This window comes from Chionomys nivalis, chromosome 21 (genome assembly GCF_950005125.1).
Source record: "Chionomys nivalis chromosome 21, mChiNiv1.1, whole genome shotgun sequence".
Lineage (NCBI taxonomy): Eukaryota > Metazoa > Chordata > Mammalia > Rodentia > Cricetidae > Chionomys > Chionomys nivalis.
The window spans coordinates 10,587,359-10,613,234 of NC_080106.1; the positions used below are offsets into that span (position 1 = coordinate 10,587,359).

Here is a 25,876-nt window from a genome sequence, read left to right on the forward strand (position 1 = left end):
CAGGCTTTGGTTTCTCTCAGTAATAGCAGTAAGATTTTAGTTTTTTAATACATCCCCATCAGAGGGGATGATCATGCACTTTGGTCATGGAGACCCTTCACCAAGAATCTCAATTCTTTTTGTTGTTGTTGTTGTTGTTGTTGGTGGTGGTGGTGGTAGTGGTGAGTCCTCTCTCAGCTCAGTGAAGCAGACAAGATAAAAATGATGATCTTACCTATGTGATTTGTAAATGTGGGCATCAGATGAAACCCAGCCTACATGAGTAAAGGGATTATTTTCTGTTTTTCTTTAGTGGTATCATATCCTCTGTGTCAACACACACACACACACATACACACACACACTTGTACACATGTTCCTATACCTATACCCAGGTAAGTTTAAGAAAATTCAAATGGACAAAGCCTCCTAATACTGCACTCAAATGAGGAAAGAAACACTGTTTTAAAGTTGAGGTTTGGGAGACAAGGCTCAGTTAGTAACAGGGAAACCTGAATTCGGATTCCCCAGAACCCCATTAAACCAGAGCACAGGACCAAGTGTCTACAATCTCAACAAAGAGGAGGCAAAGGCAGGAAGATCCCTCGGTCGGCTGGACTGTCAGTGCAGCCACATCAGTGGGTGCCAGGCTCAGTTGGGGACTTTGTGAATTCATTTCCTGTCACTGAGATGAACCCCCCCCCCAAAAGTCAACTTAGGGGAGAAAGAGTTCATCTCAGCTTCCAGTCTAGGTTTCCATTTGTTGTACCTGGGAGCCCCAGGTGTAGGCACTTGAGGGATTTGGTCACAGCACAACACAATCAGGAAACTATGAAATGATGCGTGCACGCTAGTGTTTAACTCACCTTCCTTACTTGTACAGTCGAGGAGCCCCTTTCTAGGGAATGGTGCCACCCACAGTGTGTGTGTGTGGGTTCTTCCCTCATCAATTAATTATCCATAGATATGTCTACAGGCCAACCTGATTTAGATAATTCCTCATCAATCCTCTCTTCTCAAGCACTTGTAAGTTGTGTCGAGTTGATAGGTAAGATCAATTGATGAGAGTGGTTGAGCATTAACCTTTGACCACATGTACACATGTGTGTGTCACACTCATGTACACATTCCCACACAAAACCTGATATCCTTGTGAGTTTCCCTCGCCCTTCTCATGTTAGGGCCAGACCACAGCGAGCACATCAGGCCTTTCTGAAGGACACCACCACTCTCACATTCCAGAGGGGCTGGCAGTGTCAGAAAAATCAGTGCTGAGAGATGCTATTGCCTTCCGTCTCCCCTCCTGAGTGAGATGCCTCAAACACACAAACCCTCCCTCGGAAAGCTGAAACCCTGTTTGTTTCCTGTGAGTCACGTGACAGATTCAAGTGGCTGTGTTTGAGATTCAGAAACAAAGCAAGATAGAAGAAGGCACAGGGAAGAATCCCTACCCCCACCCACCACCTTTGCAAAGCTGCAGGGCTGAGCCTGCCTGCAGAAGAATGGGCAGCTGGCCCATGGTGGGAAGCCACAACATGGCTGCCCTAGGGAAATAATGCCAGCAGCCCTTTTCAGCTTTCGCTTGCTTGATTTTTTTTTTTTTGACAGAGTTTTACCCTGCAACTCAGGCTGACCTGGAACTCACTTTGTAGCTAAGGCTGGACCCGCCTGAATGGAATTATGGGCATGAGTGACTACGGTCACCCAAACCTTACTTTGATATTCAAGGGTTTGTCTTCAGCCTCTCTTAGGGGTGGTGTGAGTGTTTTATGTGTAAAATCATTCAATCCAGTCTTAGCAGGTAGGGGAGGTGACCCTGAGACCCCCAAAGGCATAATAGAGGCTTTACAGGGTCATTGTCTTCCTTACGCATCACAAGCAAGTCCTCTTGTTCCTTCCCAACCAACTATGCGAGCCCTTCAGCTCCTCCACCTCAGCACAGGCATGCGGCACAGGTGTCCTATAAAACCCACCTCCCAAGTCAGGCTTCCCAGATTCAGGCCTATTCCTCTCCTTTTCAGCCTAGACTCCACGACTCTCCTTCAGTTCCTACAGACTAGCCTGCCCCTGCTTTGCCCTCTCCTGGACGGAACACTTCCCACAGCACGGAATCCCCACACATGTATGCCTCTCCATGTTGACCTTGACCTGCTCCCAAGCACAGGGGCATGGTGGAGATGCTTGGTTAGTGAATGCCCGGATCTGAGGCCTCAGACAGCATTGTTAGCATAAAGCCCTCTCCCCAAGAGGTGGTTTCTCTTTAAGAGACCAGAGTCAAAAGTGCTGGCCTCAATTTTGGCCATCTGTTCTTTTTCCCCAACTCTGGCACAGGAGGCTGACACTCAGTCTAAGTCCATGAGCCTGGGGCCAGTTGACAGTCTTAATTGACCGACACAAGCCCCAGTGGTAAACAATATCAAAGCATATTAAACTGACAGCTTACTTTTTTAAAGAAGGGAGTTAACAATTATTTGGTGTTGCCTTTATTTATTTATTTTGGTTTTTCAAGACAGGGTTTCTCTGTATAGCCCCAGCTGTACTGGAACTCACTCTGTAGACCAGGCTGGCCTTGAACTCATAGAGAGTCACCTGCTTCTGCATCCCCAGTGCTGAGATAAAAGGTGTGCGCCACCACTGCCCAGCCCATATCCAGGCTTTTTATACAACGGCTTCAATACAACTTGGAGAAATAGTGACGGAGGCAAAGAAGTTGAAGTCACCATCCTCAGTCACAAAGGCAGTGTTCAAGCTTAGAACTGCCTCCAAAATCCATAGCTCCTTCACTCTGCTTGTTCATTCAAGGTCCTGCCACAGCACGCCTTGAAGTTTTGGCTTGGATAGCTTAACTAATTGTATCATTCGCTTCATATTATTGTTTTTGTTCTATATTTCATCGACTGCTATTTTATAATCCTGTAGTGTGTGAGGCAAAGTTTTCCATGGATTTGGGAGCACAGTGAGCGTGCATTGTCTTGCTACGAGCCATGAGAGTACCTACCAACATGCACAATGAGTCTCTGTGTATTGCATACGCCTCTGCCACAGAGCATGGGTTGGGCATGTTACCACAGCAGGCAGCCCAGCTCCGTGCCAACACCCCCACCCAGTGTGTGCATATAACCCCCTGCCACAGAGCACGGGCTGGGCATGTTACCACAGCAGTTCAGCTCTGTGCCCCACCCCCGGGGATGTTTAGCCTGGGATGTTGTTTTTTCTGAGTTGTTCATCTTTTATGAAATAGGGTCCCTCACTGGCCTCTGCCTCACCCATGTAGTTAGACTAGCTAGCTAGCGAGTCAATCCCAGGGTTCTCTCCACCTCCCTAGCCCTGGGATTACAAGTATATCACCAGAGCCCAGTTTTTCTATGTGAGTCCTGAGATCAAATTCAGGTCCCGCTGGGTATAGTAGTACATGCCTTTAGACCAGCTCTGGTGAGGCAGAGCAGGCAGATATCTGGAGGTTTGATGACAGCTTGGTTTACAGAGTGAGTTCCAGGCAAATCAGGGCTACACGGTGAGGTCCTATCTAAATCAAAACAAAACAATACAACACAACAAACAGAAACAAACGCAGGACCTTTCCCCCCAGTCACGGAGCCATAGAATTTTCTTAAAAGAAAACAAAAGTGAAATTATAAACTTAGAAATCAAATGACCTAAGTGGATACATAAAATGTGACAGCACAAGGGTCACCCCCAAAATTTCTGGAGCGAAGATGCATTATCCCAAGGGAGACTGACAAAGAGACCGTGTGATACATGCTCCAGCTCAGAGGGGTTTGGAAGGCGGGTGCATGGGTGTGGAGCCACTGTGTTCACGAATGCTGCTTCAGAGGGTATGGTGTGTGCTCACTAGGCTGTGAGTTACAGCCTCTGAGAGTGGGAGGAGAGGATTGGAGAAAGCCACCAGGGTAGAGTTCCCTTAAACATCTTTCCTGGTACCCAGCTCCTCTACTTCCTTCCATCTGGGGGAAAGTGAGTGTGTGTGGGGGGGGTCTCTACTAGAGATTGTGAACCAGTAATGCCTTGATATGCGAGCCAACGACTCTTTAATTAATCAATGCCCTGTAATGACTGAGATGCTCTCCGTATGATGCATTCACAAGGCTCCCTTACAAACAAAACCCAAAGCGAACGCATAATGAGACCAAATTACAAAGCACGTGCAAGTTGTTGGCTTCCGGCACAACAACAAACCATTAACATAGTGGCCTGCATTTGGCTCATCTTCTTATCTCCCCCCATGAAAGACACGGAATCTGACACTGTGATCTTACACACAATGAGGAACAAACCCGCTGCTACAAGGCCAAGATGAAGAGCTGGGCCTTAAAAGACAGTGTCCTTTGTAGCGTGGGCTGCCTCAAGTCCCGGAAGAGACGCTTGGATCAATGGAGTCAGAGGCACAGCGCCACGTGCAGTCAATGCCCTGGTGAGTCATTTTGAAGAGAAACGACCCAGGGAACACGCCAGTGACCTTTTCTCAACTCTGATGATACTGATTTGCTTTGGGCAGAGTATTCAAATGAAAAACACAGACACACACAGCTAATGTCTTTTTTTTTTTTTTTTTTTTTTTTTTTTGAGATGCTGTAGTACATGCCCGGGTATCAGTGAGTTGAGCACAGAGGTTTATTTTCCAGTCTTAATAAATGATGATCTTATACTGGCTGCAGCTCTGACACAGCGAGACTCAGTTTCCCTCTGCAGATAAGACCCCCGTTGCCCCGGGGAACGTTTTCCATCTGTATCTCCTCCTTGTGGCACATTTTCCGACCAGGATGCCAGGATTGATGCCATCTGTGGACCGCGTCTTTAGGAACATCTACTTGAACAAACTCAAAGGTCTTAACAAAAGTGGCCTCATTCTTTGCCTTCCAGACATCTTTTGTAGCATAGTATACAAACAAATCAGGGACCACAATAGGATCTCTGCAGGTTCATTGTGGGTGAACACAGGGACAAGGTCTGGCATCTCCAGGTAAGTCTGGACAGAATTCTCTCTCTCTTTCCCTCTCCCTTTCTCCTCTCCCCCTCTCTCTATGTGTGTGTGTGTGTGTGTTACCACATAAAACCTTGATATGAGGGCTGGAGAAATGGCTCAGAGGTTAAGAGCACATACTGCTGTTCCAGAGGACCCCAGTTCAGTTCCCAGCATCCATGTCAGGCAGCTCACGACCACCTGGCTAGTAACTCTAGCTCCTGGGGATTTGACACCTTCGTTTTCTCCCTAAGGGCACCCACATGCAGGTACACATACGCATAAATAACAAATCAACAAATCTATTTAGAAAATTAAGATGTTGGATTCTGCCCCCCCTCCAGGAGAAGAAAAGGCGAGAGCCGCTGACGCGAAGGTGTCGATGCTGGGCATCTTGGCTTTGTATTTTTATCCTCAAATGGAGCTTGGAAGCTTGTCTCTAGAACCTTGCAGTTATTCAGAGCTTACGCAAGAGGAAAAATTCCACAAAGCTCCCTTGGAAATTAGCCCACAGATTTTTTTTTAAAGAGTGCTGTAATGTTTATTTACGAGGTGATCCCTGGAGGTTGAGGGCTGCTCGGAGACTTAAGAAATGACCTGGGATTCTGTGTTTTCTGTGATAAACAAGAAAATGATAAGACTGAGTCTAACTTAGTCTGCAAACGTGGCACTTAAATTGGCCATGCTTTTTGTACTGGTGCTTACCATTTATACATGGTGCTTAATATCTCATATTACATTGGCATCAAGTTATTTGTTAAAGGCTTCTTTGTAAAAAACAGGTGTTCTGTACACAGACACACACACACACATATATATATATCTGCATATAATACATGTATTTATTTACATCTATCTATCTATCTATCTATCTATCTATCTATCTATCTATCTATCTATCTATCTATCTACTATATATATGTATGTACCTATCTATCATCTATATATGTATGTATGTATGCATCTATCTATCTATCTATCTATCTATCTATCTATCTATCTATCTATCTATCTATCTATCCATCCATCCATCTATCTATAGCATAGGCTCCTGGTCTCATTAGATCACAAACATCTTGAAGACAGGTGTTCTACTGCATGGTAGAACTTCATCAATCAAGTGTTTTGAACAAACTAAGCACCAAGGGGCACTTTCCATTGAGTTTTGTCCATAATTCTCAACCTCTCTCCAACCCTCAGGCTTCTTCCCACCAGGACATCTACACAAGTGACCTGGACTAAGAAGGAGGTTTCTGATCTCAATTTTCTCTCTCAACCCCTTGTAAAAACTGACATATGCTAATCTCTGGGACCTAGTGATATGCCAGATTACATAGTATAGTGGAATGAAGATAGCAGGTCAGCTCACCTTAAAATAGAGTTTTACCTGGATTTTACTGTATCATATGTAATCTCAGGGTGTCCAGGATGGAGGGAGACTAGAAGGTCACAGTGATGTAGTGCAATAGAGACTTGACCTGCCATTGGCAGCTTTGGATATGGAGGATGGGACCATCACCCAGTGATTGCCAGCAGCCTCCTGAAACTCAATAGGGTGTCTAGAGGTCTATATGCACACGTGTGCGCAGAGCTCACACACACGTGTGCAAATAGACCTGTAGACACCTAGATGCACCCTTGGCACAGCCATGTGCAATGCTCAACCCACAAAACAACGTGATAATAAATGCACAGGGTTCTGAGCAATCTGTTAGGGCAGCAGTAGGAAATTAATACAGTGTCCACATAATTTATTGTTCAAACCAGACTATGTTGTAGCATGAAAGTAGATACTATTAATAATTATGCCAAAACAACAGGCACTGGCCGAAGCCATGTTAGGTAAACTGGGCCACAATGTTCTCTTACTCGAGTAAGTAGCTGGTTCCCTGGGTCTCAGTTTCTGCACACAACAAACGGTGTTTGGAGGACCTCTCTGTGTGTTATTATTACAGTAAGAGAGGGATACGGGAATTTAGCACAATGCTGGACACAGAAGGAATGCCAGACACAGGCCTGTCTGTCAAGGGGAAGTGACCTTGGTGTGTGTACCTTCTGGGCTTCAGCAACATATACCAGGATCACACCTGAGATCAAGATCCCCATGGCAGCCAATGAGTTCCAAGAAGCAGTCCCTGGCTGCTGTGTCTGTGTGTATGTGGGATTCAGGGAGGGGAGGTTCCTCAACCTGAAAGGGGAGCACAGTCATCCCCACACAGCCCTCCTAGGGAATCTTTCATCCCCCATAGATCTTTATTTAGACATTGGCTAAGAGGGATGAGGTATTGTCTGCTCAGTGCTATGTGCCACCCCTTCTCCTCTTGAAACTCTCTCCTATTAAACAATCCAGGTTTCTCTCTGACACCCAGAAGTTACTTTCTGAAGAGTTCCCAGGGACAAGCGCTTTGAGCCTTTTGTAGCCTGCCTCTGCTTTTGTTTATGTGACTGTGTAAGTCTCTCTCCCCTGGAGGCTGTGGTGCTCACGGTTCACCTGCAAAAAGGAGATGGGAATTTCATACTTGTTATGTTATTAATTAAAGATCTCGATCCTATTACCAGAAGCATTGGAGAGGTTCCCTATTCAGAGCTCTGGTGCTTCCGATGTCAATGGAAAAAATTCCATTCTCCAAGTGAATTCCTTTTTTAGCTACAATGAGAACACCTTTTCCTTATGTATATGCATGCTCACAACCACACTGGATTTTGAGGGCATTTTTTCCATTTAATTTTTGAAGTAACTTTAATTATGCAGAAGAAGTCAATGCAGATATTCAAAATAATTTTATTTAAGCAGCGAGGTGAAGTCACAGTAAATACCCTGTACCTCCAGAGGGGACACAGGCTGGAAATTTTAATTGGCTTGAGTAGAATTTACATAAATCACGGATGATGGAATTATGCCAGGCCCATTAGAACCGTGTACAAGGGTTAAGGAGATTTTTGTGCAAAGACAAGAAATATAATACTTTGGAAAGCAAAGCCACGGGAAAAGCATTGGGGGGATTTAATTTTTATTTGTATTTTTCTCAAATCCTGAGCAGAATGCAGAATAACGGAAGTGAAAGTTTTACTTTATTTAAAGATTTTTTTTAAAAATAGGCGTATGTGCAAATCTGTGTGTGTGAGTGCATCTCCTGTAGGAGTCATAAGAGGGCCTCAGACACCCTGGGGCTTGAGTTACAGGTGGTTGTGAGGAACCCAACACGGGTGCTGGGAACTGCCAGCCAGCTGCAAGGACAGCTAGCACCTTGACTGCTGGGCCATCCCTCCAGCTCCCAGCACTCTAAAGTTTGCACATTTAAAGTCAATTTGTGAAGTACAAAATTTATCAAGCATCGTGCTCACCAAAAATGAGGGTTAGCGTCTAAAACTGAAAGCATTATCCAATGAATTCTGGGTAGATTAAGGCACCGAGAGGGTAAAGAGTCACTGAATATTTATGAAACAGAGCAAAGAAGACCTTTCTGAGTTATAACCATAACCGTAATTTACTCTGTGAATTATTGATAGATTAACGCACTTGAATGAAAGTTTTTATAAGCTAAAATGCCAAGAGAAAGCAAACAGAGGGCTGCGGAGATGACTGAGGATATGTTTGTGTCAAATAAACCCTGGTTTATTTCGAATTTACAAAAAGCTGGATTAAAAAAAATCAATAAGGAAAGAATAACTATTAGCAAAACAACAGAACAAAAAGACAAAAAATTATAAAAAAATGAAATTACTTATAAAATTGCCAAAATAATCAGAAAAAGCCAGGTAGTCTACTTGACAAACTGAGGAGAAAACAAATTCTCATGACTGCTGGTGGCTAAACACTTTTCTGGGTCATAGATATGTCTCGTCAGGTAAAGGAGTTTATCCCGAGCCTACGGATTGAGTTTGATACCCAGGATGGTGGGTATAAGAGAGAACCAGTTCACAAAAATTACCCTATATATGTCCATATATATGGCACGGCACCTGTACACATGTGTGCACACACAAATACACACAAACAAATAAATATAACAAATGTAATAAAAAATGAAGACACCTTTCTGAAATGTAAATTCTCAAGAATCAGTACAGATAGATGTGAGGATTTCACTTTCAGAAATAAAGCCTAATGTGTGTGTCAAGAAGAGAGTGTACTCACATCTACATACTTGTGTGTGTGTGTGTGAGAGAGAGAGAGAAGCAGACACACACACAGAGAGTGACAGACAGACACACACCACAGTAACACACTCATTTTCAGCTTGTATAAAAATAGGAAAAGTATAAACACTCCATGCTCCAGGTGGAGACTCATGGAAGAACTTTGGAACTAATAAACACAGAGCATCACCCTGCAGAAACACTTCAGAGGAAACAAAATGTATTTCTGGCATGGAATTAACATTAATAATGCAAGTGGGCTATTTTATATAGGAAGCAAATTACGACTGAAAAATAGGACATAAGAAAAGATGCAATTTTTGCAAAATAGGCACTGTGCCGCTAAGACTGTTGAGACAGTGTTACAGTGACCGTTTTGTTGTACGCCACTTTTCTTTGTCTCTTTCTTCCTTCTAGATTTTCTATTATGGGAGCACATTAACTTCGGAGTCAAGCTAAAGAGTCAATAGCGGTGGCTGGGGAGGGAGAGTCATTTTTCTATGGGGATGTGGCTGCAGGCGGGTTGCTTATGGCCCAGACGGTCACCCCACATCCACTTACATATGGTCAGCACTTACTTGACTCCGCGGACTAACAGCAATGAGAACAACACATGAAATTAGGAGGGGAGAGGGATTGAGGATTGAGAAGTGATGGGGGATGGGTAAGATTAAAGGACATGACATACACTTGTGAAGTTTTCAAAGAATGAATAAGGACATTTTAAAAACATGCTGTGATCTTTTCAGGACGTGGGCACACGATCTCCTTGAACTTGTTTATTGTGAAAAAGAATTCTGTGATAATGAACAACATAAGTAATCAGGACTTCACCAACACCAGTCTCTCTGCTCTTTGATGTGGCTTCTTTATGTTTTTTAAATCTCTCTCTCTCTCTCTCTCTGTGTACATGTGCATGTATGACCTCCCCATGCATGCAGTGCCAGTGGAGGCCAGAAGAGGGCACTAGATCCCCCTGGGGTTGGAGTGACAGATTGTGAGCCTCCCTTCCCTCTGTGAGTGCTGTGCACTTGACTCTGGTTCTCTGTAAGGGCAGCACTTGTTAACTGCTGAGCCATATCTCCAGCTACTGCCCTGCTTCCTTAAGTATGTCTAAGATGCCGTCTTTGCTTGAGTGAACCCCAAGCCAGCTCTCCAGCACATTTTGGTGCAATTAGAGCTGAAGAAGCCTACAGACTGTGTGTCTTCTTGCCACGCCTCCTGCCCATTATCCGATCCTAGTTAGAAATTCAAACCCCATGCTAAAACTGACCATTGTTCACTATCCATGGCTCTCCCTGACAACCTGCCACCTCCAGCTCAGGCAACAGTCTTTTAAGTGTCCTGTGCTCTTACCCATGCCCTTCAGATTCCAAACTTAGCTTTTAAAATTTGAATAGCACTCTTATCTCCAGTTTTCAGACATCCATCAGGTTTTACCTTAGCCAGACACATCCTGGATTGCATCTTTGCACTGGGGTCCCACCACACTCTTGGTGTTCTTCCAAGGTGCTATGATAACTGTCTTTTCAGGGCCTTTGTGTGTGCTGTGCCCTCACCTGACATAGTCTTCGTAGGTTTGCATAGCTCCCTTACCCGTTACATTCACGCTATCCCCCGAACCAGATACTTTTCTCGAAGGGAAGGTTTGATTAGGAATAGTCACTGCTTCTCGTGGTCCAGCCCTTACCCTGCTGCCTCTCCCCGGCTCTGGCTATTATCAATCTCTTCTACTTCCACTCCAATGCTGTGATAAACACGATGACCAAAAGCAACTTAAGGGAGGACAGGGTTTATTTCAGCTCACAATCACTGCGGGAAGTCAGAGCAGGAGCTTCGGATAAACCACAGAGGAATACTGTTCACTGGTTCACCCACAGCCTAATGCCTAGAAAGCTTTCTCAGAAAGCCCAAGATGACGGACAACCTGGGAATGGCGACGTCCACCGTGGAGTGGTCACTCCTACATCACTTAGCATTCCAGACGGTCCTTTCCAGACACACCCACAGGCCAATCGAATCTTCTCAATCCCTTCACACAGACTTTCCTCTCAGATGACCCTAGGCAATGTCAAGTGGACATTTAAAGCTAAGTAGGACACAGCCATGATGCAGTCATTTGATGTCTGCTACAAAAGAGGCTCCCAAGGACAACAATGTAAGCTTTGCTTCAGTAGCACACAGGAACACCAGAGTGTATTTTCCAGAAATGTAACAAACAAACAAAGAAGCCGCTAAGGAGTTCCCATTTTGTCAGGAAGTTTTTTTACCTCCCTAGAGGACAGTTCCATGGACAAAAGAGAAACGAGGCCTTTAGAAAGTCTTCGAGGGGGACCTGGCCCCCAAAGCAAAGCATTAAGAATTCAACACAAACATCTTTCTTCCTCTTCAAGGGAAGAGACCAACTCCAGCGCTACCGTCGCTGTAACTGTCAAAAATACGTGGACCGCGTCTATGTGGGATTACTCATTGTTTGGTGATGATTGATAGCAAATGCTTTTGTTCTGACACACATATTACTAATAAGAATATTTAAACGAAGGCAAATAATGCAAGTAGAACGTAATACAGATTCCTTCCCACCGAAGTGATCCCATCTGTCCCTGCCTTTATAAATGAGGCAATCCAAGTTCCCAGAATAGACTCATATTTCTTACATAAATCCCTCCCCGCCATTCTTAGAACCCTAGCTCAGCATCTCTCTTCTGATTTTTCATTTGTGAACAAAAAAAAAAAAATTGCCTTAAGCAGTCAGTCATGACTGCAGCATGATCAGACCCCTGCTGTTAGATTCTTTTAGATTTCAACCCAGATTGTATCATCTTCTCTCTTTTGGCCAGATGCCCTTGCATCAGATTGGGGAATGGGCTCTTTGCTGAGCCAGCAATAGAGCCAGCCCTATTTAGAACGAAGCCCACATTTGGCTTCATCATGTAGTCACCCAGACCTCTCCTGCCTAACAGCCACTCAACTTTCTCAAGTGTCCTGGACAGCTCAGAATTAAAGTGTTAACGAAAGTCAGACCTTTGACCCTGACATCCCTTTCCTATGCATCCGCAACATGCAGCGTGGCAGTGCAGCCTTGCCTGCCACCAAGATGGTGATCCCTGGCCTCACTAGACTAGCTGCTGCTCTCTAGTGCAGGGGCTGAGAGCTATGGGACCACAGCATGCCTGACACTGCCCTCTTCTGAGCTACAGTGGTTGCAGGAAACACACTCATGGAATAGCCCATCCCCAGACTCCCCAAACACATCAAAAGGTGAACAAACCCACCACTGGACACGGCCTGTGGTTCTGAACACAGCTGCAGGAGCCTGAAGGTTCTCTTGTCCTTGAGATACTGGTGGCTCCTATCACCCACCCCAGGACTAGCCCCAAACGAGAGGGGACTTCTTAATGTGGTAAATCAGGGTAGACGTAGTGCTTGTTGGGAGAGAGAACTACTAAAATGTTTCCAGGATGACCAATGTAATTCTTGAGTTGTTACCTGCTAGAAATTCTAATTGAGAAGAGTAAACGTCACGTTCTGGGGTGAGGGCTGAGAAAGCTGGAGCTCACATCCTCCCATGGGCTTCCTTCTTGATGCTGACTTTGTGTCTTGTTTCTGTTCAGTCAACCCCGTTTACTTCAATCTTTCGTTTGCTTGCCTCTGTACTTGTGCAAGGAGGAGACCCCACTGGGCACACATCCTTGTCCCTGTCTTTTGTTTCGGTCTAGTGTTTACACAGCGTTTTTCATATATCTGGTGATGGTGACTTTTTTTTTTTTTTTTTTTAAAGCAGCAGCTTGTGGACTTCAGTCAATCTGTGTTCAAGTGGGAGTGAGCAGATTTATGGGATTATTTGGAAAGGATGAATGGCACGTGGCAACATAAGCCATGCTTAACTCACTAATGTAGAGTGTGTCTCTTTCTGTTTTGTAGGTCAAAGAAGGTTTCTTAAGTGAGGTGTCAGCTCAGCTGTGTTTCAGAGTCTTCTGCAAGACAATGATGGGAAGAGAGCTGGCTGGGACTGTGGGGAGAAAATATAATCCTAGGAAGTTGAGCTGGAGAGATGGCTCAGTGGTTAGGAGCGGGTGCTGCTCTTGCAGAGGACCTGAGTTTGATTCCCAGCACCCCCATGGTGGCTCACAACCTTCAACTTCAGCTCCAGGGGATCCAGCGACCTCTTCTGGCCTCTGTGGACACTGCACTCACACACACACACACAGATACAACATGCAACTAATTTTTTTTTTTTTTTTTTAGCTTTTAGAAATTAAAACAGTATCATGAAGATAGAAAGTATCAACACATTACCAAAGAGGTCAGCACACTCCAGTCCCTGAGCCATCTCCCACCTACTGCCTCTTTGCAGGTGGAGTGCGGAACGCAGCTGCCCCCATTCTTTCTGGGGCTGCTCAGGCTTGGGAACAGCAGATCCAAATTGTTATGAAAGAGCCTGCATAGCTCACAGAGCTGAAAGTATTTATTAACTGTCTCTGTGCAGAAAAAGTTTCCTGACCCTTATTCTAGGTAGTTCAATGCAAAAAAGGGAGGAATAGGGAAAAGAATCTTGACACGAATTCTAAACTCCCCTTGACAGCCTGAGGTTTCTTTAAGTAAATTCATTTGTATTCATACTTTCTTTCTTGTCATCATCTTTTATTCATCCAACACACACACACAGACACACACACATGCACACACACACGCGCATGCGCACACACAAACACAGAGACACACACACGCATAGACACACATACAGACACACACACACGCGTGCGCGCACACACACACATAAACACAGAGACACACATGCATAGACACACGTACAGACACACATACACACATGCACACACACATGCGTGCACGCACACACACACATAAACACAGAGACACACATACACATAGACACACATACAGACACACACACACACATACATTCTACAATCTGCCTATGAGAAAGGCATGTGGTATTTGTCTTACAGATATTTATGAAGGTCAAAGAGAGTGGAAAGAGCGATATGCTCTATTCCATGGTTGAAGAATACTCCCCCCAGAAGCCATGCGTGTAAAATAAAAATCCCGGTGTGACACCAGGCATGGAATACCTTTCTGTGAGCTGTGGGTCAACGAAATCCCAATGGTCCTGCCACTGGTCTTGGTTGCCCACCAGAGCTTAGCGGTAAGACCCTATTGCTGAAGATACTGTACACTTGGGTCACAGGACCCAAGAAATGAAGTTGGGATCGAGCTGGAAGCTTCTTCCACACTGGCTGGCCTTTAGGGTACCAGAGGGTTCTATGCAGCCCTCTGGGGGAGAGAAGTCACCAGCCATCTCACGCACTTATGGTTCCTGCAGGCTGTAAGAATGACTGGAGCCCTGAAGCAACAGTCAAAGACTGTTATGGGGTAAGCAATAGCTCCCTCCCTCCCGCATCTGAGGTCTATTCCACGGAAAGGAACTTATGCCTGCTTCTGTGAATCTGGTCAAGAGCTTGTGGCTGCGGAGGTCATAGGCTCTATAGGGGAGATCTACTATTGTTGTCTGGCTAACTGGTCATTTCCTTTTTCAAATTGTTTTTTATAGATGCTTTTTTCTTCCTTCCTTCCTTCCTTCCTTCCTTCCTTCCTTCCTTCCTTCCTTCCTTCCTTCCTTCCTTCCTTCCTCCCTACCTCCCTCCCTCCTCCCTTTCTTTCTTTCTTTCTTTCTTTCTTTCTTTCTTTCTTTCTTTCTTTCTTTCTTTCTTTCTTTCTTTCTTTTCCTTTCTTGGAGCTGAGGACTGAATCCAGAGCCTTGTGCTTGCTAGTCAAGTGCTCTGCCACTGCACTAAATCCCCAACCCCTTATATTCTCTTGTTTATAACCACAGATCAGTACTGTGTCCAGCCTTCATCAGAGAAGCTTCTGATTACTACATGAGGCAGCTAATGCAAAATCCCATTGCAGCCAAATTGCTCAGAGGAGATCACGGCAGAGTTCTCTCTCCTCAATGAGACAGTTACATCATCCCTTCCAAGGCTTAAGGAGCATCACAGAAGAGAAAACGGAAAACAATGTGATATGTTGGGAGATGTGAGGGCTGGGAGATGTGAGCCCAAAGATGACTTCTAGAAGGGACATGGCCATTGACCTCATGAGCTCACTGTGGCTCTGGTCATCTGAAGAATCTCTGCACTAGACTGGGGCCCTCAGCATTTTTATCACAGATGGTGGTGGGCCACACCCTTCCTTAAGGGACTTAATTGGCAGTTAATGGTTATTGGGGAAGAGGGTTCCATCTTCTGTAGTGTGGCAACTGATAAGCTGCCCTGATGTCCAGTTAAACACCTGCCTCTCATGCTCAGGCAAGAAAGTCTAACTCAACTCAACGGGTCAAACACAAAAAGAAGACACAGAAGTGGGAGGGGAGGCTGCTCACCAAGGATCAGGTACCATGTGATTTGTTGGTTAGGATTGCTTGCAATTGGTGACATTATAGGATAAGGGCAGAGGTAGTGGCTACATGTTCTGGGGAAGGTAAGGGAAGTTAGCTGTGGCTACTAATCTAGATATAGAAATGGCCTAAGATTCTGTAATGGTCACACAACTTTGGGTGTGGTGGAAATACCGAACTCTACACTTTGAATGGGTAGATTGTGGGAGGCTGCGGCTCACACCTCAGCATGGCTAAAAAGTTAATCCTCTTGGGAACCAGGAGGGAAGGGAAGGGGGACTGTCACAGATCTCAGTAGGTGAAGATCATTGTGAAGTCTGGAGAGTGGACTCAGAGGTTCCAGGGAGAAGACAGGCAGGCCAGGTCATCGTCTACTACAAGGGCACAGGCAGGGACCAGGATGCCTTCTGCTGTGGTCTTGAGTTCCCTTGCAACGTAAAGTAAAACTCCTGCTTACTGAAAATGTGTTGGGTGGTGGCGTCTAACTGTAATTAATTAATTAATTAATGGATTTTTGTTTGTTTTAAGACAGAAGTTAAGAGTAGGAGGTCTGATTTTAATGCCAAATCTCTCCCAACTGTAGATGGTCCAGGGACACCCCTTGCCCCCAGCGAATCCCCAGCCACCATCTCCTCAGCTGTAAAACGACAACAGTGCATTGGATTGGCCTCTGAGATGAGGAGCAAGGCAGAGAAATGGATGGGAAGAGCGAGGCGAGCACGTTTCAGAGCAAAGGGGCATGCAGGGAATGAAGACCGGAGGATAAACATTCAACACCAACCAAGCTGAACAAACTCTAATCCGCCTCTGCAAACCCGAGAGGCGGATCTCACTCCCAAGGGTCCAGAGCCATTGTTCTGAATAGCAACACTTAATTATAACCTGTAGGTGTCAAGGCAGTTAAAGACAGTTAGTCCCAGAAACACAATGACTAGATTCACAGGCTGCAGGGTCTTTAGTAAGATAGAGTTTGGGTGGGGGGCCCCTCTGGAAGGAGGCTCGCCACTCCCAGGGTTAACCCTTCCCCTGCTCTCTAGAATAGCACCTGGGTTCTTGTTGGCTGGGGTACTGCTGTCCCCCACCCCATGCAGGTGCCATGTTTTCCCATGTCTCCTCCATGTCTGGTATGTACAAGCTGCCCAGGATTGGTGGACTAAGTAAGTGAAATCAGTTCATGAATGACTGAACGGAAAACATTGTGTGGAAAGCACTTGACAATTGTGGGTTTAGTCAGTTAAAAATGAAGATGATGACAGTGGCGATTGTCCCGTAACTGCTGAGGCCATCCCCTTGCTGGGCGCTGACTGATTTACCCATCTCTGTATTTTCAGGAGGGTAGCAAACAATGTTCTGGGGAGACATGCCACAAGCACCCAAACCTGCCCACAACGGTCCTCTGCTGCTGAAGGTAGGGACTCTGGAGCCCTCCCAATTATCCCATGGCTCCGGGCTCCAGTCTGCTTGGGGAAACCGCTTTCATGCTGACAATTTTTTTTGTCAAGAATTCTTCATTAAATTTCCTGCTCCTTCCAAGCACCTGGCTCCTTTTCACTGTAACCCATGGCTGTCTCTAAACCAAGTCTTCTTTCCCTTCTGATGATACCTGGGACGATCCTGGTCCTCACTTGGACTAACTGTTTAAAATCTTATTTTCTAATATGTTCAAACAGAAGAGTTCTAATTCTCTAGGGAAAAAACCTGATAGAGAAAATCAGCTGTCAGTCATCCATGCCATGGTAACTGTCTACTAAGGGTGCGGTTGCTCCCTGTAAACAGTGTTCTATTAGCCCTGGTCCCTGAGACCTCTGCCTCCTCCCCAGAACTAAAGTAGGTTTAGCTTCATTTCTATACTGGCTCGTCTATTTCCTTACGCCTGCATTCACTTGTGGCAGCTTCCTGAAGCCTAGGGAACTTAGGTTAGCCGTCCTCACAGCCAGCAGGCTCACATCACCTTCCCATCCCTTCCCAGCCAAGAGCCTGTATGGTTTTTTTGATGCTCAATTAGTAAAAACTCAGAGGGAAAAATTGGGGTTCAACCCGAAGATCTGAAAAGTCAAGCAGCCAGCCACTGGTTCACACCTCGACCACAGTCCGAAATGGCGATCTTGCCTCCAGGAATCTCAGAATGAGACTGTGTCTGAGAGCTGCTTCCTCCCGTTTTATAATCTTCTCTAGGGCTGGGATTAAAGGCGTACACTGCCCACTTCTATGGCAAACCAGTACAGCTACTGGGATTGAAGGTGTGTGTTACCACTGCCTGGTCTGTAAGGCTGACCAGTGTGGCTGTTTTACTTTCCCGATCTCAAGGCAATCTTTATTTATTAAAATGCAACTGAAATGACACTCCATTCTTTTGTGTTTTGGGTTGAGATGATGCCAGTGTCGAGGTTCATAGGGTGATACCCCACCCTGATAGCCTCACAAGCAGAGTTCCTCTCAACTTCTCCCATTGTCCCAGCCCAGCTTCTCCCTCTTCCCTGAAGCAAGGTGTAGAATTTCTCTTCCCTTGGTACAGGTCATGAAAACCAAAGTCATCTATGAAAATCTAATTTATGTAGCCCTCCCTCTACGTTCATAAGAGATTGCCATCAAGAGATTCTCTGATTGAGCCCATTTGGCTGTAGTGTGTGAGACTCTGGTTCCACTGAGGAAGGGTCCCTGCTCATCACCATAGGCAGAAACAGGAAGTGATGAGCAGGATGGGTCAGAGGAGCCAGGCAGACAGCTCCTGTCTTCGCTCAGAGCACTGGCACCAGCACCAGCACACACCCTTCCTGTCCAATTATATCTCTACATCGCTAACCAAGCTTCCTCATGTGCAGGCATTAACAACATCTGGTTCACCCTGGACCTTCAGAAGGCTCTCCTGCCATGCCAAACCACCATCCAATAAATGTGTAACAGTTACCTGGTGTGTGACATTTGGTTACAGAATGTCACCAAGACTCTCTGTGCTAAGTGAGGAGATGGACCACCCTGTCCTCTGGCTCTGCCACTTCCTCCTCCAATACCTTGGCATTTTGTAAGGCGACGGTATAGCTGCCAACATAGTCAGTGTCAATTAAAATAACACCAGCGTGGATGATAGGTGTGTGGCATGCTTAGAAGCTGATGAAGCGGCTGTAGTATTAATTAATTTTCTCAAGTTACACATTGCCAAGAGCTCTTTGTCTAGTTTTGCAGAGAAAGTCACCTAAGAGAGTCAACTTTAGGAAAACAAACTCTAGAAGACCTGATCCAGATTAGCATATTAATAACAAGCAATTGTTTCATAGGGGGCACCCGGGCCCACTTCTGCAAGCTCATTCTGAGAGCCAACCAGCCCTTTCCAAAGGGCCATGCGAGCTCCCGGCCAAGCACCTTCATTTTCATCGCCTCTCTTTGTGTTCTCTGCAGTTTGCCAATGACTCTATGAAATGTTTCATTAACCTTCTGTGTCCATTAAATATTATCTGTTCACATCACACAGCTCAGGTTTCCTCTCCACGACTTTCAGGACTTTGTACTTTCTAAAAAAAAAAAAAACAAAAAAACAAAAAAAAACTTCCAATTCTGCTAAATAATGGCCGTGGGCTGTGATTTGGTAGCAGGTCCTAAACCCCATGTTGTTAAAATCAGCTCAGTAGCTTTCAATGCGGCCAACTCAAGCCGGAGAAAGAACGTCTCCAATTTGGGGCTGATTGCTTGGTGACCGGAGACATGCTTTTCTCCGTGCCCCTCACACAGCCTGTCTCTTCCAATCTGCAACCGGGGCTAATGACAGACGCTCATTTGAAGCAGGTAGGTAGCAGATACATATATATAATTTTCAGAGAAGCTGATCTGAAAAAAATTTATCTCCAGAATATTTTATCAGGAACAATCAGTTTTTATAGAAACAGTATTTTTATTTATCCTGTTGATTCAAGCAAGGAAACAGTCTGAGAAGGCAGTAAACACTCAGATTGTTTTCAATTTTTGTTTCTTTTTTGGTGTACCAGTGATGAAATCCCAAGTCTGAGTATTCTGCCAGCTTTGATCTCTCTGGCTTCTGAATGAGACAACAGCTTTTCCCTATACCCAGCCTTCTACCTTCCAGAGTTAACTGGGTATCAACAGTCTATATTTTCCTAGATTGGTCTTATGTAAGAGCACGCATCAGTGCTGGGGAAATGGCTTAGTCAGTGGAACTCTTGCCTCTCTACAGCTTACATAAAAAGAAGGGTATGGCCATCTATCTTTGCAATCCCGGTGCTAGGAGGGGGAGACAGGAGGCTTTTGGGGGCTTGCTAGCCAGCCAGCCTAGTCTATCCAGAGAATTCTAGGCCAGTTGAGGTTGTCTTCTGGTTTTCCCCTCACCAAAGAAGATACATGCATGCATGTATGTGTGAACACACACACACACCACAGTCACCAACAAAATCCAGCCTACATACAAATCAGGATCTTACCAAAGCCTGGGCCCTCAGTTGCCAGGGATGTATTAATCACCTCACTCACTTTGGGGTTTGGAAAGACTGGAATTAGCAGCTGAAGATGTGGAAGCGGCAACCATTCCAGCTCCAGAGCTCCCTCCTTGACCCACCCATCAGATTAAGGTCGACTCAGGTGCCTGTCTGTTCCTTCCTAGTTGCCCCTCCATCCATCTTCTTACCTGGCGTATTTCTTGGCTTTCCCCCATTCTGTCACAGAGCTTCATATATGACACAATGTTTTATGAGGCCCGCTTTGCTCCTTTATCACTAGTTTTGTTTAGTAATTTAAATCTTATTCTCCTTGTTCTAAATGAAAAATATTGATGATTTCAATATTTTATATTTCTCTGTCTGAGAGGGAAATTGTGAAGTACTGATTTATTGTCCTCTGATCCACGATTAGTTTTTTTCACATTCCGGGGAACGAGAAGCAGTAGCAACAACAAAACAGGCGTCTCCTGCCAGGATGAGGGGAACAGGCTTTGCGGGCATAGCTGCATCTGCCTCCCACCCTGGCACTGAGCAGTGTTAGGCCTCTGCTTCTCCAATGGTGATTTTGCAGCTCTCCCAGGCAGAGAACTCCGGGGAATGGGGACAAACCAAAAAGATGCCCAAGACAGTCCTAGATGTCAAGGCCTTGTCTACCTTCTAAACCAGACAATAGTTTCACCCTACATTTAGTCTTCCATTTTCCTCTGCTACCTGGGGCTCAACATGGTCTTTGCTTTCCCCAAATGGGTTTTGGAGAAAGACCATAACTAACTGTTCTTCAAAGAACACAGCCCGGACAATCAAAGTCCAACCTGGGAGTGACTGGCAATGCTGGGTGGATGGGAGCATGAGCTTTGTTTCCTCGGCCTCTGGCTCTGAACATTCCATAATTGCTGAAGGAAATCATCAGTTGCCATATTAATAAGTAAACTTGAACAGCTCAGCAAAAATGCTCTCTTAGGATGGTGAGAGCAGGAAGGGAGAGACGTTCTACCAGAGGTCTGTCTGGCCACGAAACTCGCCGCAACCCTCATTGACACATTTTGGGGGTTTATAACGCTACATCCTCTGGATTATATGCATGAATATGCTCATTTTTCATACATATTTTAAGTAATGATTTCCTTCATTTGAATTTTCTCAACTTTTCTGAGCTCATGGTGCCTACCCACCAATGACTTTCTAGCACGCTGTCCAGTTTGGACCATTTGTACCCAGAAGATCCCAGTTGTGACCTCAAGAGGAGATCTTCCCACCATCTGACACAGAGAACATCGTGAGAGGGTAGGTACCCAGCCATTTGTTCTTTATGGCTAATCCAAGGGTCAGAAGGAGATTGGCAAAGCTCCCAGGATGACCTCCTGTTGGGTTCCCATGAAGCCCTGTGAGGATGCACGAGGGCTGGCTAGGATCTGTCCCCCATAGGGCATTGGGATGCTGCAGTGAGAGTCCAATTTCGGGTCATGGAGTGAAAACAGCTGCTTGTGTTTAAAAGGTCAGGTTAGCGATTTTCTCCTAGGGTCTTTGATACAAATCAAACCTGAAGAGAGTCTTACTATCTGGGCTGACATGTTTGGGCTCATTTCTTTTAGAATAACAGAAAGTCAGGGCTTTTTGTTTTGCTTTATTTGAGGCAGGGTCTCAAGAAGCCAGGCTGTCTTCCAGTCTACACTGTTGCTAATCCTGACCCTACTGCCTCCTCGACTGCTGGAGCTACAGGCTCGCACTATCTAATTATATACAGTGCTGGGGATCGAACCCAGGGCTTCACCCGTGCTAAGCAAGCATTCTACCAACGAAATCGTATCCCTAGACCAGAAGTGCAGTTTTAACAGGAGAACTGTCTTTTATTAACAGGTGGAGACTAGTCTCCAGATACCAAAGTTTAGGAAAAGACAGAATAAATTAGGAAGATGTTATTTTTAAACTGCGTCTTGATCCTCTAGGGGCAGTAAGTAGCATGACTGTGGTCTGAGGGACCATTCCTGGTAGCCCTTGGCTGGTTCTTATTGCTTTACTGCTTGAAGTGTTCCCAAGAGTGTGGGCAGGGGGAAAAGCTGACCCTGATGTCCTTGAGCTTGTCCATGTGACTTGCTTTGGCCACTGAGGATCAAGCTTGTATGACGTAAGCAAACTTTTAATATGTACCTGTCTTATGTTGTGGAGCCTTGGGTGTCTACTTGACACCTTCCTCAGTTTTTCCCAGCCTCAGCATCACTAACTACAGACTTTTGGAATCTGGTAAATTCATAGCAGGGATATCTTAGTACTGGGTTAACTAGTCTCCCTGGCCTCCACATTCTAGAAGGCAGCAGCAACTCTTTGCTTTCTACTATGAGTAGTGAAATTGTCTCCAAAACAAAACTGCCAGGGTTAGAAAGCATTCTGTGTGTTCTCGGAGCTGGGCAGCTGGTTGTAAAGGGAGGAAAAGGAAGCTGTAGAACATGCCAGAACCCAAACAATCTGGAACTCGGCCCCGCACAGATGACCCTTGGCCAATCAATGGGCATGCTCACAAGAAACACAACTATTGGATGATGCAAGCTCTTTGGTTTCAGAACTGTTCAAACTGTAGCAGAAATAACCCTGAGCAACACTCTAGCATGAAGACAGGTCCAACAGGGAAGAATGCCCTGCAGAGGGCCTGAGTCCACAGCAAAGTCTGACTGCTGACCCTGTGAATGCCAGGCTGTGTAGATTTCCCTAGCTAGTGAGGTGGTCTGTTTGCTGCAGGGCTGTCCCCCTTCTCAGCAGGCCTCCCTCTATGCTCTGGGCATCATTCCCAGTGCCTTTCTGTCTCTTTGTCCCACTTCTGTTCCCATAGTGGGGGCCACAACCTAGCACACAGGACACTCCTGACTATCTTTGACATCACCCCCTTTCTCTTAGTCATGGTATCGCAGGAATGGACCACACACAAACAACTGTTTTGTGTTGCAGACACAGACTCAAGACAGGGAGAATGCTTACGAAAAAGATACAAAGTGTCTGAGATCTGGAGTCAGAGGTACCGCTGGGTGAGCCAGCCCTTGCCTAGGCATGCAAGAACCCTGGGATCTATGCCACAATGCTTAGTTTTCTTAGATCTTTGGCTCCTTCACCTTGAACCTAGATTATGAAGCATATTTCAGGATTTTATTTCTTCCAGAAAAGAATCTATTGCTGGGTATGTATGGATCGAGATGTACTCATGACAAGTTCCGTGTTGGCTGAATGTATCAGACAACCTCTACCATCGTGTAGTCCTTTAAGGCAAAACCTAGTGATTTCCGAGAATAATCGGTGTAGCCACAAAGGGGCTGGAGGTGGGATTTCCTTTAGTCCCACGTCTCGGCACTATTATTCTGGGCTTGCTTCACGTTCTCCTTGCAGACCCCAACTCTGACTCTCAGGTCTGGTGCAATCAGCTCACGCCCAGATCATTGCCTTTCACAGGCTGCAGAATCTGCTCCCGAGAGGCCAAGAGTCTGACTGGATAAAGAGGGGGCTCTGCTGCGGAGATGCATGCTCACACCTATGCAGGCTCTACTTTAAAGGTTAAGTGGTGAGCAATTAGAAACCAGCAGATACATGAAAGGGCTACTAGCTTTTCTTTTTTTTTTTTTCTGTTGTTTGATGCAATACAATCCCTCTGTGTTGCCCAATGCTGGGTTTAAGTCGCTGCAGTCCTCCAGCCTCAATCTCCCAGGAGTTGGTCTTAGTTCAGTTACGTGCCTATACCCAGTTGGGAGGTGTGACTATTCTCTCCCAGTCTGTAATCATCGTCTTCACTCTGTGACAGTACCACCTGTGGCCAGTGTAGTGACGGCCGGAACCTTCCCCAAGCTTACATAATTCCCGGGTCCTTCAAGGCTATCTCACATAGTATGAGGGGAGGCTGAGGCCAAGAAGGGAAATGCCTTCACACCTACCTCAAGCACACCCTAAAGACGCATGTGTGGGAAAATGCCATATGTTCAATTCCAAGTTCATAAAGTAGGGATGCTTCTTCCGTGGAATTTAAGGTTTAATACCAGCAGGGGAAGTGGGTAAAAACAGCCTACTGTATACCGTGTGGGTTCTGCTCTCTGAGACTCCAACAGACCTTTCTCTTCTCATGCTGGAATAGAGGCCTGATGCTCAGCCGAGCTCCAGAGGCTGACAGACTTACTTTTACAGGGAGCAAGCAATAACAGCCTGCTGTGTGCTCAACCACTAGATTCGTGCCTCTCAGGATGCTCTTGTCCCCTTGCCCGAGGGCACACACTTCCCAAGCAGAGTGGAAGAGAACCACTCAGCACTCATGACTTTTTTTTTTAAAGATATCATCTCTTCATTTTCCTCCCAAGCAAAATATTTACTTTTGTAAAAATTCAAGGAGCATAAGATAGAATAGCATCTTAGTGGCTTGATTTCCGCCTATTGAAAGGACCTAACAGATGCCATGGTAGGCTGCTCAGTCTCTCAGCGATCGGGCCTCCATTTCAGCTTCCTGACACTGAGCAAGCAGTTTCTGAAAGGGCGAGGAACAAAGAACAATCCCAACACCCCCAACACCAAGGAGGAGGCCTGGTATATACAGTGCCAGTCTAGGCCTGAGCCACCGTGAGCAGTTCAAGTGACAAGGCCAGGGACTTGTCCAGGCCTGCCCCAAAATGGAAATGACCTAACGGCCGTAGGAATTCCCTTTCTGCTGTACTTAAAAGAACCCACTCGTCCGTCTCGGGGTCTTTCTCCATCTTGGTTCTGTGTGTGGCAACAGCTCAGCATGCTGGGATAATGAAAACGGCTCTGCTGATTGCGTATGCGGATGGTGGTCTTTTGTGTGACTGCTCCAGGACCCTAACACCTATCATAAAGGGTATATGGTGTGAATCAGACATAGATTTCTGGAAAGGGCCAAGTGGAAGACGAAGGCTGGTCACAGGGACATTATGTACAGGCATCTGTGATTTCAAGTGTACATCTATAGCTGCAGTAAACTTGGCAGTGGAACACACATGCGGGCAGTCTCAGGGAATTTTCTGCCCTGGGTTATACTGACCATAGTTAAGAGAACAGTCAGGTTACTGAAACCCAAGAAGCAGCCTGCTCTACTCTGCTTTGCTGCTATGGTGATAAAACATTCGGACCAAACGCAACTTAGAGGAGCAAATGGCTGATGTGGCTTACACTTCCGGGGCACACTCCATCATCATGGGAGGTCAAGGTAGGGACTCAAGCAAGAACTTGAAACAGAAACCATGGGGGAATACTGCTTACTGGCTCATTCCCTGGCTTGCTCAGCTAGCATCTTTGTGCAGCTCAGAACCATCTGCCTAGGGCTGGTGCCATCCACAGTGAGCTAACCCTCTTTAAATCAATCAGCAATCAAGACAATCCCTCACAGAGACACCTAGGGCTAAAGTGACCCAGACAATTTCCCATGGAAGCCACTCCCCTCAGATGACTCAATGCTGTGTCAAGTTGACAATCAAGGCTGGCCAGGGCACACCCCGAATCCGGAAAGTCATATGATCTAACTGTCCGTCCTAGTCTAGCACGCTTAACTTGCGAAAACTTAAGTTTATCACATAATCATCAGTGCTATTTTTTATATAATATCATTTTGGTATTTCTCCCACACACTTATCTACTCAGTAGTTGGCCATTATGAAACACCGGAAGGAAACACAGCAACAACAACAACAACAAAATCCACAATTGTCAGAAACATTCCCCCAGCCGGGGGGGGGGGGATATTTGGTAAACAAAGAAGAACAGCAGCATGGAAAACATTATAGATCACCAGCATCCCAAGGAGAGGTGAGGGTGAGGAAAAGTTTATTAAAAATAAGTAATACTAGACACGACATGCATAGCTCATTACACCTGGGCATATTTTTGATTAGGGCCATGGCAGACAACGGCGCTTCAAATCAGATATGACAGCAG

At 45.7% G+C, this 25,876-nt stretch overlaps 1 protein-coding gene across 1 annotated transcript in view; it reads right to left on the reverse strand.

The window, feature by feature from the left end:
- Positions 1–25,876, reverse strand: part of Cdh13 (cadherin 13) — a 940,941-nt gene that overhangs the window by 301,568 nt on the left and 613,497 nt on the right. The gene's annotated exons all lie outside the window — the stretch shown is intronic.